This window comes from Ailuropoda melanoleuca, chromosome 8 (assembly GCF_002007445.2).
Source record: "Ailuropoda melanoleuca isolate Jingjing chromosome 8, ASM200744v2, whole genome shotgun sequence".
NCBI lineage: Eukaryota > Metazoa > Chordata > Mammalia > Carnivora > Ursidae > Ailuropoda > Ailuropoda melanoleuca.
This window is the reverse complement of record NC_048225.1, coordinates 35601784-35610846: the sequence shown is the minus strand read 5'-3', so window position 1 is coordinate 35610846 and position 9063 is coordinate 35601784. Positions and strand designations below refer to the sequence as shown.

Here is a 9063-nt window from a genome sequence, read left to right as displayed (position 1 = left end):
TATTCTGGGTACCCTGATACCATTTACCACTGGTTGTTTTGATTTAAAAGGGCCTCGAGTACTTGATAACATGCAAGGTTTATCATTAAGCATCTTTATTGCACTTGTGTTTGCAAAGAACATTTTTGTTTTCCATTAGCCTATCCAATCACATTCCAAGATAGAGAACTCCCTGTCAGAGATAACGTCGACTAATGAAGAACTTAAGTGCTTGCAGAAATGAGATGACAACAATGTATTTCTCATTCTAACCTCTCTCTAGGCGAAGAAAGATGGTTTTTTCTGGAACTTGGCCTTGTACGTGTATATAGGTGAGTGTGTGCACACACACTTTATGTGTCTTGTGCTGAATAAATTCTTTTTTCTAAGCTAGAGATAGCCAGTCATCATTATTATTTAAGGTTTTAACTGAAGAATTGCAGTGTGCCAGCTCATATTATTTCCACCGAAGAGCTGGAATTCTGAGATAGAGCGCTTTGAAATATTTGAAGAATTTTGCCTACTAGCTCATAGCTGAGGATCTCCAGTTTTAGTCTATGGGAGGCAACTACCTTTTGTGTTATGAACAAAATCATGAAAGATAATATGCCTGATGTATTCTGTATGACTCAAGCAACAGCTTAACTATACTAATAGGCCTGGTCCTCTGGGTGGTATAATGGGTAAGATATATAAGCAAGGACCAAGCCATCGGTTCTGTCATCTTTGCCTTTTACGATTGCCTTCTGTTTATAGAAGTTTATAGAAGCTTATTTGTGAGTCTGCCTTGGTCATCGGGCAAAACGCCTTATTTCTTTCCTGGTTGTTTACAAAACTAAGGACCCAGGCGACAGGATATTTGTACTGTTGTCTGTCAAAGTGTTCCCTGGGAGAGGAGATAAGCAAGTCATCTGCCAAAAATATTGTGGCTTGCCAATTATGGGTGCATGTAAGAAAGGTCACTGCATTACCAAGTCGTAAGTAAATAATTTTGTTCTCTTGGACAAACGATGCACCTCATTTAGTTTGATTTCACCTTCCTTGGATGTCATCAACCTAATTTTTGCTTTTCCACTGTAGGTCTTAGCCCACTGCGTGGTGACTTCTCAGGTAAGAAAGGGCCGAAGTGAAGTCTGAGTTGGATTCTCCTGATAACATTGAGAAGAATGTCTCCCTTTTTCCCAAGAACTAGGGAGTATACTTAGCCAGATAAAGATAAGGTCCTAGATGTGGAGGGTAACAAAAATGGGTAAGATTTTTCTAGGTAGAAAAAGCAACGTAGGGAAGGCCAATGCGTGGGTGTGTTGGCGCTGTAGTTTCCATAAGGCTGGTGCTATCCAAAGTAGTTTCAGAATGAAGCCCTGCAATCTGTACCCTAGACAGAACAAGAAGCTGAGGTGACTGGAGGCTCCAGCCCCGACCTGCCAGCATCACCTCAACTCTGTTGTCTTTGTCCTTTGTCTTCGGGGCTGCAGCAACATCATCCTACCCCTATCTTGAGTGAGATCAGGTGAATTGCCCAGAGCCTGTGGATCCCAGCATCATGTTAGCGATGCTGACTTTGTGTCATCACTGCTGCTGGGCTTCAGAAGCAGATTGAACAAAAGCACAGGGTTTCAAAGGCTTTTAATGTCTCTTGCCTTTGGCCCTGTCACTTATCTGAGCTCCTTCCAGTTTTTCATGTTCCAGTCTCCTATCCCTTGAATTAATCTGCTTCTTCTCCACATTGTCAGCCAGATTCCTTGCTCCATTCTAACTACAGCAAATTGCTAAACCCCAGGACCTTTGTTCTCTTGCTCACCTTCTCCTCAAAAGTGACCCAAAGTATCCTGGAAGCAAAATAGAAGTGCTTAAACACATTTTGCAGTGAAAAAACAAGGGATGACCTCCTGGACATGGCCTATTTACTGCTACTGTTCTTGCTCCTGCAAGAGGGAAGTTATGCGTGGGATTTTGCAGACACACTTTGGCTAGTCTGTGTTTAGTGCTGTCCACACTGCCAACTACAGTTTCAGCAAATGAAGGCAGGTGTCCTTGAGGAATGGTAGTAGAGGCTTTGGTGACGTTCACTTGGCTGAAAACTTGCAGGTTACCTCTGTTCCTGTCCACAAACTGAATCTCAACCCCAGTCATATTCATCTGAAAGAAAAGATCATTTTCATCGTTAGACTGTAAGCTGTATGATGCACACATCTCTGTCTGGGCTCTAGTCATTCATGAATCCTAGGAGAAGGGAACAGAACCTGTCCCATTATAGGTGCTCGATAATTCTGTTAATGCGAATTCCTACCTGATGAAGTTATACTCTAGCTGTATAGTTCAACAAATAACACGATATCAAATGGGTACAGCAGAGTAGTTTGATATGCTAATTAAAATACACAGAGAAAATGGTCATTGTATTCATCATGGGGCTTTGAATGGACGTGAGCTTCTGAGGGCTATGAATGTATCTCAGAGTACAGGGTTAGGAATAGAGGGGAAATACAAGAAATCTTAAAGAATATCTCAAAATGAAGCATAGGTGGTAAAAAGAGAACTTTTTTTTAAATTATAGAAATGTGAAATTGATAGAGTTCCCCATTTATCTAAAACACCAAATATTTTCTTAGGATTTTAGTGTTGTTATTCCAAAAAAGAAGGAGGGGATTTAGACTAGCTAAAATCCCTTCCTCAGGGGCGCCTGGTAGCTCACTGTTAAGTAGTTGCCTTGGGCTCAGGTCATGATGCCAGGGTGCTGGGTTGGAGCCCAGCATCCAGGATCCCTGCTCAGCGGGGAGCCTGCTTCTCCCTCTGCCTCTGCCCCTCCCACTGCTTGTGCTCTCTCGATCTCTGTCAAATAAATAAATAAATAAAATCTTTAAAAAAAACCCTTCCTCATCTTAAAAGCTATGTAACTATGATTATAAATGATCAAAAATTATACAAAATAAATAGAACTGAAGACTTTCTCTCTCTTTTTGGAATGGACTTAGCCCTAGAACAGAGGATCTTACTCTAAAGTCTATGGTTGTACAGCCTTGTGTCTTTGAATTCCCTAAAACTGTGCACAAAAATTGGCATATGTGCATTTTCCCCCTGAGGGACAAGGACCCATAGTTTTCATCAAGTTCCCAGGGAGGTTTGAGACCCCAAAAGCCTTGTAACCTACTGGATTTATATAACGTTTTAGATTGTCTCCTTATAAGGCTTGGCAGAACACTTTGTAACGTCAGTCATTATGCTGAACGTTTTGTATGTATTACCTAATTTAACCCTAACTTCACGATACTGCTGCTTTTCTGAGAAGAGCAAACTTTTTCAGAGTCTTACAGCCAACAAGTGGTGAAGGTGCTTTAGCAACCCAGGCTGAACCAGAAGGCCATGCTCTTGTTTGTCACATTGAGCTACCTTCGTTTTCAGTAGACAACACAGTTGCCAAAACCCAGAGCCTTTCCAGCCTCAGCCATCATTTCCCCTTTAAATCATCTTTTCTATTTATATAGTAACTGCTTTCTAAGCATCCCCAAGCTTCACCACACGCAAGCAGCATTCCTCCGTGGAACCTTCGAAAGTCTCCTAAACACTGAAGCAACCCTCTCCAGACCTCTCACCTCAGTTTTTTTCCATTGTGCAACTAGGCTGCAGTAAACATAATTTCAACTTAATTGTCTACTCTAGACTCAAGTCTGGCCACAAGGCACAATGGACAACCCATACATTTGGAGAGTCTCCAAGAAATCCATCCCAAGCACTGAATGGTCCTGGCACTGTTCCAAAATTTTACTAACTTTCCACAAATTGTGATTCCAGACATGTTTATACCTTGGTCCCCAGGATAATGGAAGCCACAAAAGAGACAAATTAAAATGTCAGCCCAGCTGGGCCCACATTGTGGGCCAGCAATTACAGTGGAACCCCTTGCCTCTTGGATCACCTGAGTGTAACACATCTGTGCTTCCTGTAAGAGGGATAACAAAATAATCCAGAGTCGTTTCCTAGATGTTCCCGGACTCAGTGTAGGTACTGTGCGCTTCTTCATAGTGGCTAAGATTTCAATAAGCAACAGGAAAAATTTTAAAAATCAGGTAAAACGCAGAGAACAGAATCCTGGTAAACTTAGTAACCTAACTACCCCTGCCATCATTTGGGACCTAACTAACTTGAAATATATGATCGAGGCTGGAGAGACAAGTAAAATAGAGCTTCGGTGTTCTCAGCCTGAGAGAAGAGTATCACCCCGACCTTCTCACGTACTGCAGAATCTGAAGGATGAGTAGTATGCCCTGTCACTACAGACGGAGACAAGAATGTCCACAGCAAAGGGGACATCTGAGACGTCATACCCCTTGTGGGATCACGGTAGAAGTTCAAAACATCCGCCTGAGAGAAATGAGTCAAACAGGACCAGAGTCGGAAGTATGGGTGACATAAGCAATTCAATGGTGTGGGAATCTAGACATTGCTTTTCTCCTCACTTTCGCCTTTTTTATTCTTTATAGACCCAGCCACTGATAGGAGCTGCTCATTTCATCTAAAGCAACCTGTTGTTTTCTGTGCTCTGAAGGTGGTGACCTCAGCGTCCACGACAGGACGCCCGTGAGTGTTTGTTAGGTTTGAAACCGAATGCTCCAAGCCAGTGGCTAGCGATTCTTCTCCTGGTAGGCCAGGGAAACGTGGAGATCACTTCAGCAAAAAATAACTTTTCTGCCAATCTGTATCATCACTCAGAGAGGCGGCCGGTCAAGTTAGCAAAGAAAACGGATAGTTAGTTGTGAAGAACTTGACTAAACTTTTGCTTTATCTTTTTATATCTTGATAGAGTCATATGGAAATAGGTTATTGCCTCACACTACTTGTCACCTGCTTTGCAATTGTGTTTGCACTTATTTGCCTGCTCTATGAGATCGTAAGCTTCATGAGGACAGTTTTTCTCATCATTATATCCTCAATACAATAACATTTTTTTTGAAGAAATGAATAAAGAAGGTCAGTGCACTCAAGTCCTCTGGTCTAGTGAATTCTTACCAGGTTAGTAAAATGTAGGTTGAATTGCTTGGGAGTTTTTAATAACCAGTGGTTGTCAACCAAATTTATATCATGTGCAAAAAATGGAATATTGAGTGCAGTTACACATTTTATTAGAGAAGCAAGGATTTAGGCCATGGTGGCTAACTGTGGTTTTTGTCTCCTGCTCTTATTTTTCCTTTGGGTAACTCTTAGCCCATCTTAGTCTGGGAAATTGCACTCTCCTCCATTCTCAGTCCTGTCCCTGTCCTCCTCCCTCAGGTGCCCTGGGGCCAACATTGCTATGTGATCCCCTGTTCCACCAGAGAACTGTTTTTCTGGGGCCATGGGCTTCGCTGGGCCACAGCTCCAGGGTTCCATCAGAGGAGTGTTGGAGTGGGAGGATGTCCTTCCCTTGTCCTGGGAGAAGTGAGCTGGAGCTATGGAGGGTCTTCACACTTAAGTCAGCACAGGGGAAGGCGGGGGCTGGGAGGAGAAAGAGGGGCACTTAATGTCTCCATCTGAAGCAATAAATCACCCACAACTTAATTTTTTTCCTGTCATTTGCCACAAAACTAATTCTCACTGGTCCAGAGACTTAAGTTGTGTCACTTAGTTTTTATATTTGTAAAAGAAGGGGATCATTTAGGTGGCTCCTAGAGAAAGTAAAATTTGGTACATTTTGGTCTTGTTAGAAAATTCATCATTTTATTGGACTGAGATATTTGCCTTTGATACAATGTTCGAGCTCCTGGAACTACAGATAATTCAGAATGCATGTAATCTCTCCTTTATTTGAGAGTTCTATATGAAGAGAGCTCTTATGACTCATTTGTTCATTCATTCCATAAATATTTATTGAGCACCTACCATGTGCCGGCACATCTTTTTCTCCAGGCTTCACATTTAGGCCATTTTTTGAACTGTTTCGCTTGGGGATTTTGGACCAATGCTGATGGTCTTTCCTTAGAAGGACTCCACTGTGTCGAAGAATCCCCCTTAAAATATGGCATTTGGAGCAGAGCATGGTAACACTCATTCATTCGTGTTACACATGCCTTACGCACCAGCCATGTGCCAGGCATGAGGGTTACAGGGATGAATGAGATGCCATTTTGTACTCAGAGGACTCACTGCCAGGAAGGAGAAGGCTGTCCTGTAAATAAACTAGTTTAGCACAAGGAGCGGCAGCAGAACCCAAATGAGGGAGCGGCCAGTTCTCCATGAGAGAGGAATCCTAGAAATGCTTCTCATACAGGATCAGAGTGTGGATTTCTGCACCATCAGGCCGATGGAGCTGGAGAGGGTATTCCAAGGAAAGTCAACGGCCTGAGCAAAGGTAGGGAGGAATGGAATATCCTCGTGAGTTGAAGGGTCTACAAAGGCTTTGAGAGGGCAAGAGTGTGGGTGTAAGATGGTGATGCAGGAGAGGTAGGACCAGAAAAGTAGGCAGGATTAAGCCTTGAATGCCAGACTTAGAAACTTGGTTTTTGTTTGTTGGTTTTTCCTACAGGGTGACAGGGCATCTCTAAAGTTCTTGAAAGAATAGGGAAACATGATTCAGCTTACATCGCAGAAAAACACTATGAGGGTGTGTGGCCCAGGGGCTAGACCTCTAGGAAACCGAGGCAGGAAGACCAGCTGGGGGACCAGGTTGTCTGAGTGAGAGATGGGAGGGGATCCCATGAAGACATGGGGGGATGGGAAGAAGGGGGTGGTTTAAAGGCAGGGAATACACATGAGCTGCAGGACTTGGCTACTCGAAGTCGATCGGAGGACCAGTAACATCAGCATCATCTGGAACAAACGCAGGGTCTCAGGGGCTACTCCAGACCTACTGAATCAGAATCTGCAGCTTAACATGGCCCCCAGGTCATTCATGGGCACTGAAGTTTGAGAAACACTGGCCTGGGGACTTGGGATACAGGGGTGAAGACACAGGATGGCCAATGCCTCTGCCCTCACGGAGTTCACGCTGTAGCAGGGAGACAGATGGTAAGCAATAGTGCCACGACTGACGCTGAATGAGGACTGAGGTAAATGCTAGAAAGGGGACAAGTCGGGACCGGGAGAGCGTACAGCAGAGGGTTCTGGTCCGGGCTGCGGTTCGGGGGAGGGTGAACCAGGAGAAGCAGGTAGAACACATGTGTAGGAGGGGGCTGGAGGGAGAAGTCTTCCCTGCAGAGTCCAGCACTCCTTCAGGGGCCTTGGAGGAACCAAAAAGGCTGGAGCTGTGTGGGCAAGCAAGTCCAGTCAGGGGGACCAGAGGTTAGGCGGGCATCAGGTCAGCCTTCTCAGTCATGCAGAGGATTCTGATTTTGGTATCAGCTTAAGGAGACAGGAGGAGAAAGCCCAGAGCAGTCTCAGGAAGGTTGTACATGAGAGCAGAGTGGACAGCCTTTCCTGGTGCTTCTGACCACAACCGCGTCATTAGTGGAGACCTATTACTTTGAGCTTTTTCACTTTTCACCCCGTTTAAGAAAGTTCTATAGAGCTCATACTCTTTATTTGGCCCTATGGTAGGCAAAGGAAGGATTAAAATATTTAAGATGCGATCCCTGCCCTGAAAGAAACTAGGGTTTAATGATGACATTTGGTTTCGTTAGAGAAGCTTGTAGTGAAACCAAGAAGAACTTCAGTTAATCATTCCCTATGTCTTCTCACATAGGCTGCTTCTGAGCCAGTTCTCTCTCCTCCTGTTTTTATATATTTGGTTTTTTAATACAAATTTTTACATTTTTCTTGGTTTCAGGCCATCCTCCCAGCCTGCTAGATCTTTCTGAATCTTGCTTTCGTCGTCAATTCACTAGCTCTCTCCCAACTTTATGCCATATGCAGATCTGATAAACATGATGTCTTCTTTTTGCTAATTTAAGACCCTACTTTTAAAATTGGTGACAGGTCTCAGGGGGACTTTAAGCCCCCTTAGCATGGCAGTATCAGAGATTCCCTTCTGGGTGATTATTGATTGATCAATCAATACATGTTGGATGCCATACGGTATTTTTATCTCAGGAAGCGGCTCTCTATCTTGTAACCAGAAAGAAGTGCACTACTGATGGGAACCCATGGCCCCTATGGATGGCAGTGCTTGCGACGTTCTGTCTTACTTCTGTCGCATACCTGACTGTCAGTAGGGAATGGCTGTATTACTCATTCATCCCTGGATTCCCCACACTGCTCACGGTGTGTTGTATGTTGTGGACACGCAGCACACATTTCTTTGGGAACGTAGCCTGCATCCTTTTTTATGGTCTGGCAGAAACTGTGCAAAACAGCCAGGCTATCTATACCTTTCCAGGATCGAAATATAAAGTTGAGCCCTTCAGACGTTCCCCAGGTCCTCCCGAGTTAGTAATGTGGGCTCCTGTTCATTCCCCAGAGTCGGTGTCACGGCCTTGCATGCTTTGCTCTCCAGAAACGTTTTCTGCTATTTTGTGAAAGTTTTTAGTGTCTGTAGTTTATCCAAGAGATTCTGCAAGTGATGCAGTGAAATCAGGAGACAAGGGATGTGTAACTCCTTCTCTGTGTCACTGACGCCCAATTTCATCTATCAAGGGTATCAAAAGGGCTGGATTTTGCCAGTAGGACTCTAATTAACAGGCCTACCAAATGTAACAAAAGCCACAGTTTTATTTGGCAAAGCTCATTAACAATAACAGCAACAAAAATCCTTCTTTTTGATGTTAATCATCTGGATATATTTGTAGTCTTTCATACTGTCCCTGAATATTTCACTTTTTTTTCTTTAACGGAGCTATGAGTGCCATAGATACTCATTCTTGAAATTTGCTTTCATTCATTTCTCATTACCTTGATTTTTTCCCCTATGGCATATGAATTTTGGTCTGTTTGGAAAAATATGCAGTAGCGTTCACTGGGACTCTTCCACACCCCACATCCTGGTTCTGCGATACAGACTTCACGGGCCACATCCTCTTCAACCATCATCTATAAGAGGTGCATCTATGACTACCCTTGATTTATAAAAAAGATGAAACCAATGGGGGGAGGTTAAGTTATCTGCACATTTATATTGGTTTCTGTCCCTCCTCTTAGTCTGCTGGTATGTTGCAGAGCTGAGGTTTGAAGGGGGCC

General features: G+C 43.7%; 1 long non-coding RNA gene across 1 annotated transcript; it reads left to right on the top strand.

Moving 5' to 3' along the window:
• The first annotated feature begins 265 nt into the window (after positions 1-265).
• Positions 266-4560, top strand: LOC117803550. Its single transcript, XR_004627506.1, has 3 exons — positions 266-311; positions 1060-1089; positions 4461-4560. It is a non-coding gene; the product is annotated as an uncharacterized LOC117803550 (long non-coding RNA).
• Positions 4561-9063: the final 4503 nt, after the last annotated feature.